Source organism: Parasteatoda tepidariorum, chromosome 2 (assembly GCF_043381705.1).
Source record: "Parasteatoda tepidariorum isolate YZ-2023 chromosome 2, CAS_Ptep_4.0, whole genome shotgun sequence".
Classification (NCBI taxonomy): Eukaryota; Metazoa; Arthropoda; class Arachnida; order Araneae; family Theridiidae; genus Parasteatoda; species Parasteatoda tepidariorum.
In genome coordinates, this window is record NC_092205.1 from 40,414,103 (window position 1) to 40,423,318 (window position 9,216).

General features: G+C 28.0%; 1 protein-coding gene across 2 annotated transcripts in view; it reads right to left on the reverse strand.

Moving 5' to 3' along the window:
* The window catches only part of LOC107455410 (uncharacterized), a 70,673-nt gene that overhangs the window by 25,266 nt on the left and 36,191 nt on the right, over positions 1-9,216 (reverse strand). Inside the window, exon 1 of one of the 2 annotated variants that reach the window (XM_071177474.1) lies at positions 4,799-4,955. The exons of the other annotated variant lie outside the window; for it this stretch is intronic. The gene's annotated coding sequence lies outside the window, so the exon portion shown is untranslated. Of the gene's footprint in view, positions 1-4,798; positions 4,956-9,216 lie in introns of those variants that run through there. 2 annotated transcript variants of the gene reach the window in all.

Sequence of the window (9,216 nt, forward strand, 5' to 3'; positions counted from 1 at the left end):
AACTTGATATATATATATATATATATATATATATATATAAAGAGAGAGAGAGAGAGAGAGGGAGAGAGAGAATAGCATATTTGGTTTATTTTTCCTTGTAATGTACAAGTTTATAAACGTTAACGTTGATGCGATTAACTTCAAAGGCAGTTCAGTCACATTATTAGGGTTAAAATTGAATAAGAATCCATGCCCGGTAATATTACCGTAGGCGACTATGGTGATTTCTTACTATGACCTCTCCGGAAGCACGCGAAGAAGCAGTTCATAGTAGGGATGCTCCCCTAACTGCACATGACGATATTTTCAGGCATGGGTCTACATGAAATTTTAATCCTGATAATGTTTTTTAACTTCCCTTGAAGCTTGTTGCAACATGTATGCTACCCACCGTTGTATATAGCGTTTTTAAACTTCGACTAAAATTAAACTGTGATTGTTTTTTCGTAAAAAAAAAAAATTCTGAGCTTAGAGAGAAAAACTGATTTCTGATTTGAAATCAGCGCTACAAAGGCTTTTAGGATCTGTTGAGAAATGTCATGACAACAGAGAATGAAAAAATAAAATGTTCGCCAGTGAATCTGTATTTTTCTTTAATTCAACATAATTATGCAAAAAGCATAAAGAGGACAACTGACATTCTCGGTAACTTTAAGTTATGAGATTAATCAATAATTTTAAAATTAGTTCGATTGTAGTCAGTTTAGACTTTTGAAGTTCAAAACAGCTGAAGTTCGAATATTTTTTGCCTATTTATATTGCTTTGGGAAAAGGCAACAACTGACAAAAAAAACATATAAATATTTTTTTTACTCTTATGGTATATGCCACTACGTTAATTTACTGTAAAAAATTTCAGTGTATTTTAACCCCAAAAATGGTGTTCAGATACAATAAATTTCTTACAGCGTATCTGCTTGGTTCAAAACTTAATAATTAAGTGACGTTCTGGATTGGTATAAATGTACTAGTAACTAAAATAACCAGACAATGTAGGCCTCTATTTGAATATTATATATTTTCTACACAATTTGCTTGCTAAAAAAAAATTAAAGTTTGTATGCTGAGTTTTTTATGGTTTTTAGCATAAAATACATGATGTTTATATTTTTAAACCAATATCTAATGAGTCTTTTTATTGATTTAAATATTGATTTAAAAACTAAAAAATTACAATTTAAATTATTATAATATTTGATTTTGTAAATATATGATCGGATGATCGGAATATAAAATTTCTATTATATATTTGATAGATTATAGAGTATAATATAGACTATAATATTAACTATATAGACTGTTTTAAGACTAATATCTAATGAGCCTGCTTTTGATTCAAAATTAAATTAAGATTTAAATAATTATAACATTTAATTTTGTAACTGTATTCAGATGATCGGAGCATAAAATTTCTATTATAAATTTGATGTATTATAGAGTATAATATAGACTATAATATTAACTATATTATAGACTGTTTTAAGACCAATATCTAATGAGTCTGCTATTGATTTAAAAATAAAAAATTACGATTTATATAATTATAATATTCGATTTTTTAACTGTATTCAGATGATCGGAATACAAAATTNTATGCTGAGTTTTTTATGGTTTTTAGCATAAAATACATGATGTTTATATTTTTAAACCAATATCTAATGAGTCTTTTTATTGATTTAAATATTGATTTAGAAACTAAAAAATTACAATTTAAATAATTATAATATTTGATTTTGTAACTGTATGATCGGATGATCGGAATATAAAATTTCTATTATATATTTGATATATTAAAGAGTATAATATAGACTATAATATTTACTATATTATAGACTGTTTTAAGACTAATATCTAATGAGTCTGCTATTGATTTAAAAGTGAAATTAAGATTTAAGTAATTATAATATTTAATTTTGTAACTGTATTCAGATGATCGGAATATAAAATTTCTATTATATATTTGATATCTTATAGACTACAGTTTTTCATTGTATTAGTGGAAATGCGTTAATCATTTCTTCATCATTCTATTTTAAGATAATCCAAGTAACTACGTTACACGAAAATATTTAAATGACTTTCATCTGTACACAAACATTTCTTATTAAATTTTGCCATCAAAGAAAGGGTCGACTATCAGCATTTTGAAACGAGATTTTGCGAGAGAATGTTATGGCAACAAACTATCGCCGTTCGTAATCCAGAACTAGATCGATAAATTAATTAAGCGAGATGATATAGTATGTCGTCCAACACCTTTTATCGCACCTCAGTTGTTTGGGGAAATTCGACCGAGGCAAGTCTTTGCTTCGGTGGAAATTGATTTGTTGACTCAAGTGATTCATTAACCTAAAGTGTTTTAAACAACTTTAAAGGAATTAATTGTACAATAAATAGTTTTTTTTTTCTTGATGAAAATAATTCTCGATTATGTTTCTCGTGTAACAACATTTATCGTTTAGAAAATGAGAAAATTTTTCTAGCTTGATGAACTGTTCACTGAGAAATTTTTTTATACTGAAAAAACTATGTTAACATTTTTAAGGGGACAGAGACAAATTTTTAAATCCGTTTCAAAAAGGATTTCACTGGGAGAAAAGTATGGTTAAAACTACCAGAAAATGGTAAAATTTACCGTGTTTATGTCTCTATGGTTTCATATGAAACCATACATATTATGAAACCATATTGGTGAAATTAACTATGAAATATGGTTTTATAATATGTGATAAATTTTACTGGTTGAGGGTAACACTAGGTAATTTTATCGTGATATCTTAGAGCATGGCATAAAAACCATTTATCCGTGTAAATTTTTATTTTTATTTTTATATTTTTTGCTAAATATGTAGTAATAAAATTATAATTCTGAGAACCAGAATTTATGCATAACCGTTACCATATGAACGGAAAAATTACCAAATGAATGATTAAAATACCGTATATTTTGGTTTTATTATCAGAATTATGTTGATTTTTTTCTTACCAGAAATGCCATTCCCATACAATACGGTAAATTCGCTAGAATTCTCCTCTCCATGAGCATTATTTTTAATTTTTTACTTTGTTGCCGCGAACATAAAGTATAGAAGAAAAAAAATCACAAATTTTACATAAATAAGTTTTTAAGAATAATATTGATTATTTTGGATACAACTGAAAATAATAGACTCAAAAACAGATTTACACAGAGAAAGTAGCTTTTTAAGTTTAAATTAACTTGAAGCAACCATCACTTAGAGAGCATTAAAGGTAAACGAAAAGTATTATATCGTGATTTTTATTGTAATATGTATTTGATTAAAGTGATTCACTATTTTTGTGGTAACTATTTCGATAAAAAATACAATATACGTATATTATATTTTTTTGGTTCGTAATATGTTCTGGTAAAAACAGATTTTATTGTAAAAAAATACCGTCACCCATGTTTACCGGAATTTTATCGCAATTTTTTACACTGTATTAGACATAAAAACATATATTTTGTTATTTAAAAGTTATTTAATTGCATTTTTATTTTTCAGTAATCAAGAGTTTATTTCTAGTAATTACACTTTATACAATAAAATATGTATTTAAAAGTTTTAACTAAACAATTAAAAAATTAAATAATTTAGTAGAAACGCTTAGTATAAATTTTTTTAATTCTTCATAAAAAATTGAGGGAATCACTTGGTTTGCACAAACTACAGTGTTGAAGAATTTGTTCCTCTATACAGAAGGATAAAAAGCTCGATACCGGAGAGAAAATTCAGAATGTTTTTATAAGTTTCCTCTTCAAGTAGCAAAAATGCAATCAAACTTCAGTCAGAAAAAATGGTGCTAATTCATCCAAAAGGATGAATTAGCACCATTTTTCCTTCTTTTTGTTTTGAGTCGGAAATAAAATTATGGCATGAAAAAAACTTTCCTACGTTAATAACGAAATAAAATAAATCTATGCACCATAAAAAAAATCTGGATCAAATTATGGTAAAATGCACCTGGACTCAGTATACCGGTACTTTTAACTGTAAAATCAATTTTTACTAGAATATGTTACGGAACAAAAAATTTTATATACGGTAATTTTGACAGTAATAATTGCCATAAAATCACTCTAATTAATAAATATTACTGTAAAAATTACGTAATAATATTTTAAGGTAAAAATGTATTTACGGATGATGAACCAAAAGTGCCGGTACTTCATATTGTAATTTTTTCCGGAATTTTTACAGTGTGTGGAAGGTTTTTAGTTTAAAAAAATCGGTGAAGCAATAACGGAACTAGGTACACAGAACCTCCTTATCATTAAAAAAAGTGGAACTAAATAAAGGCTACAAAACTGGAAGCGATATTTTTTTAATGTATAAAAATAAATAACTGATTTTTTAAAATTTTTGATAAAATTTTAAAAACATGAATGTAAAATACAGTTATGTTTTGTTAATACTTAAAGATCGTCCGATTTCTGAATAAAGAGATAGAGAAACAATTTTCCAAAAAATGAAGAAAAAAAAGCAAAACAAAGGTGGAACAAAAAAAGCATAAAACTATAAAAAAAATCAAACAATAATACAAAAAAATGATAAAACTCTACTAATAGTTAAGCAAAATAGCTCCCCCAAAATAGTTAAGCAAACTAACAAAAAAAACAGCTAACAATTTTTTGCGTCAAACGCTAATTATGTATTTATTACAGTGTACTAAATATTAATTATGCATCAGGTATTATATTTCAACGAGTATTGAAGTTAAATTTGTAATTTTGATTTTTAAAAAAGAATAGAATAATGTTTTCAGCTGTACTTACAAGCTATAACTGCACCGTATGTTTCCCTTACCAAGCAAAGTTCATTGTATGAATGAAAGGCCGGGACAGGAGGATGTCTTGTTTTGTCAAAATGATGAAAGACAAAGCCGCCTGCTGACAAGTGACGTCGTCTGACATTCCCCTGACTTATCTACCCTAATAACAAGCCCCAATGACGGAGAAAGTAAAAATATAACCAATACACCCTAGACCCTCCCCACCAGTTTCTGGTTCATGTATGGAAAAAAGAACAACGAAATATATACCATAAATATTTTTCCCTATTCTTCACAGTCAAGAAAGTGTTGATCTGTATTTTTGATGGAATATGTGTAATTTTAAATTAGCGCCATGCATGATTTATTTTGTGGTTTACTAGGTACAAATTGAAAAAAAAAGGAATAAAAAAATGCAGCAATTTAAGTAATACTTAAATAAATTAAGTGCTTAAATTAGAGTTTTTGCTTTTTAAATTATTGATACAGCAAAGGAATAACGAAATATATACGGTAAATATTTTCTCCCAAATTCTTCTTAGTCAAGAAATAGTTGATTTCTTATATAATTGGTGGAATATGTGTAGCTTTAAGTTTGCATCGTACATGTAATTTTTTGCATTTTTATCTTGCACAAATTTAAAAAAATTCTCAAATTTAAGTAAAACTTTTACACAGTAAATTATACGCATGGAAAAAGAAAAACGAAATATATAGCAAAATTATTTTCTTTTCCCCAGATCCTTCTAAGTCAAGATGGGGTCGATTACTTTCATTTTTAGTGAAATACGCGTAATTCTAATCCTATGTCATGCATGTTTTTTTTGTGTGTATTTTTATGTGAATTCTCCTCTGTAAAAAGAAAGTGGTAAAACTACACAAATTTAATTTTTTTTTCTTCTAATACATAAAGTTTTTGTTTCCACGTCTCAAAGAGTCAANTGTAATGCTATTGTAATCTGCTTTATTTATAGGGAAATCATAGGTGTAAAGTATGTATAAAATCGTTCCAAGTATGCTGCCCTGAGGTACTCCGGCTAAGATGCTTCTTTTTGATGAGATGCAGTTTTGGATAGTTACTTGAAATGTTCGGTTTGAGAGATAACAGGATAGAAGCTTGATGAGTTCAGGAGGAAAATTTATTTGCATTAGTTTAAATATTGTACCGGTGTGCCATACTTTGTCAAATGCTTTTGAGATGTCGATCATTAGGAATACTATTGTTTCTTTGTTTGCTATTGCTCTTCCGGTGTAGTCTATTATTCGTAGTTGCTGTTTGTTTGTATCTAGTTTTTGTCGGAATCCATATTGTTCGTCTGGGAGAGCTGAGAGAAGTGGTTTAATTCTATTGTAAATTACTTTTTCGTATATTTTGCCGATAATATTTAGGAGGCTGATAGGTCGGTAATTCTCAGGGCAACCTGGATTTTTATTTTTCTTTAGAACTTGGCTATTTCTGGGGAAATATATAAATGACAATACATTTAATTCTTATTTTATCATATTCAGCCGAAACAGTCAAATTACACCTAAAAAGTGGTCCTTCAAACTATTAACTGTGAAAAAAAGCAATTATTGGATGCTTTTACCTAAGACGATTAAGAAATACTAATTCATATTTTTCTTTTTCTTTATCAGATGACAGAAATTCTTACAGTGTGCTGTAGTCACTTTTGAAGCCGCTTATTTTTCTATTTTGAAGGTATATACTTCTTCTGAAAGGGAGAATCTGTCTATCTAATGGCCCTCAGATCGGGAGTTCGAATCTTCGTATTTATACCACTATATTCCCTCCATTCCTTTAAAAAATCAGGAGTTTTTAATGTCTTGCACTCCTTTATCACTGACTCTGGACTATTGAAATAAATAACTCTCCTTTACGCATAGACGCGAACACCTTAATACTGTTACACAAAATAGTCTATTATTTCTCAACTCATAAGATAGATGACACCACTATCCCGCGTTTTTGAATACATTTTAAAATTGTTATTGGAGAAAATGGATTTCAAGATTGTCTTACAAAATATAGATCATTCAAAAAGTGTACACTGACATAAGAATGTTTTGTCCGTTTCGGTTCCTAATTTTTAAAGGACAGATGTTATCAGAAGCACACTTGTGAAAATTCATCGAAAAAAGCACTTAGGCGTTTCTTAAATTAAAAATTGGAGGACAGAGAGCGAATCGAGGAAGACATAATAACGTCGAGAAAAGAGTTTTTCGTGTTTATATCTTAATGAACTTATTAAAAGATATCAAAATGTCCAAAAGAATTATATTGCATCAAAAGAATAAAGAGAAAATTATTTATCTCATGGAATAATTCAGTAAATCGGGTTTCTTTACTCATTGCTTTTGCCTTCACATTAGTCAGGAAAAAAGAACATTTCGTTAATCACAAAAGTCGTTAGGTAAAGGTCCATTATACTAGGCATCGCCTGTATTATATTTGTACGCAATGGTGTTTTTTTAAAAAAAAAAGTGGGCAAGCCGAATTTAAGAAAAGGAATTCGATGAAGCACATTCTGAATCTTTTAATAACAGACTTATATATTTATTAATTCTATTAAGCATTTAAAAGTTATAAAAGTAGATAAGTACTTTGCTTTTTAAAAAAAAAGCGTATTTTTCAAACGCAATAAGATTAAATCTTGACCTAAATATTTAAATTAACAGTTAACGTAATTATGCTGCTTCAAAAGTAAGTCTGACTGCTGTTGTTTATTTAAAAAACGATGCGTTTCTTTTATTACAGTTGAAACATTGTTCAAGCTACGAATAAAACAGATCAGAAAAAACATTTTTCATATAAAGCTTCTTTAAAACTATAAACAAGACACCCCGGTATATCTTTTCTCCTTTATATATCAATCCATATACGCAGAATAACTAGAAATAGCAATTACCTAAAATTATGACACGAAAATTGACTTTGTCTATCCTTTCCAAAATCAAATTTTTATTTGAAACCATGAAAAAATATCCTTTTTTCTCTCTTTTGCAGACGTTTCAGAAAAAATAAAGATATATCGCTACACTTTCTGAACAAGAAGAAAAAAAAAGCAGTTGGGTTAAAATGAGATTTGACTTGTTGACGAAGACGAAATGCATTTCAGGAGAGAAATATCACACTTTCGGATGTCTTTTCGGAAAGCAATGCCACACTTTTGAAGATAAATTCCCTTCGTTTGGGGAGTTTGAAGGATAATTTGAACTTTTTCCTTTCCCGCCTCCTCCACATTTTCCCTGTTTTATTTTTAATATAATTTCTGTCATTTATTTTCCTCCACAAATGAAGAAAAATGAATCATCACATATAGGACATCTTAAATATTTATTTCAAAGGGAATATTTTAAAGGAGAACAACACAGTAAAATTTGCGAAAAATGAAAATAAAAATATTGCATTTTTCTATAGTTTATCCCTTTAAAGTTATTGTACTAAAATATTTAATTGATTTTTGTAAAAATTTAAAAATTACAGTTTTTAAATGGGTTGACTAGTTTTGAGTAATCTACGAGAATGTAACTTATTTCATGTTATGTTACTCATTTTTTCTTTCAAAACGCCACCACTGACTGAAAAAAAAAATCTTTTGAAATCCTATTTGCAACGAAAGCTACATTTAAGTAGTTTTAAAAAATCAGAACGGATTCAAATTTGGATGAATTTTTTCAACTCTTGATTACTGTAAGTTATGGATAATTTTTTAAAAAAAATTAGTTATAAACGTTCTATTATAAAAGAGCTAATTATTTAAAGTTTTGTACTTGTGACTTGAGAAAATGAAGATTGCAATGCACGTACAATAAGGTAAAAAATGTATTTACGTTTATCACATTCGTCATTTAAAAAAACCTTCATTTTACAGCCTTCTATCTCGCGTTGTTTTCGATTAACACATACCCGCTCGGTATTAATTGCGCAATCACTGACTAAGCCTCATCATTTTTTGATAATTAATTATTTACCACAAAATACAAATAATAAAATTTTGACAATTAAGATGTAATCTATAATGTCTCTTATGAGTCGTCTTTTTATACAAACTATTAGCTTAAAATTGATTTCGCTTATTAATTTTAAGGAGTAGAAATCTTTCTCTCCCAAAGGTACATAAAAAGTCAATATTCCAATTAAAAGAGTATTTTCTAATAATTCTTGGATATATACTCACTAAGAAAACCCTCAAAATTCTCATGAGCCTTTATGGCTTTCAAAAAGATATTGATAAGCTTCAATTATCTCTTTTGGAAGCTGTTAGTACACGTTAAAAAAATTTTGCAACAAATTGCTACTTAAAAACTTCAAATAAAATGCAGACAAACCGAATTTGAACCGACTTTATCATGTTTATAAAATTATGTGCTCGGTTCTAACATACATAATGTGGAATACTCCATCGTGAATATATATAT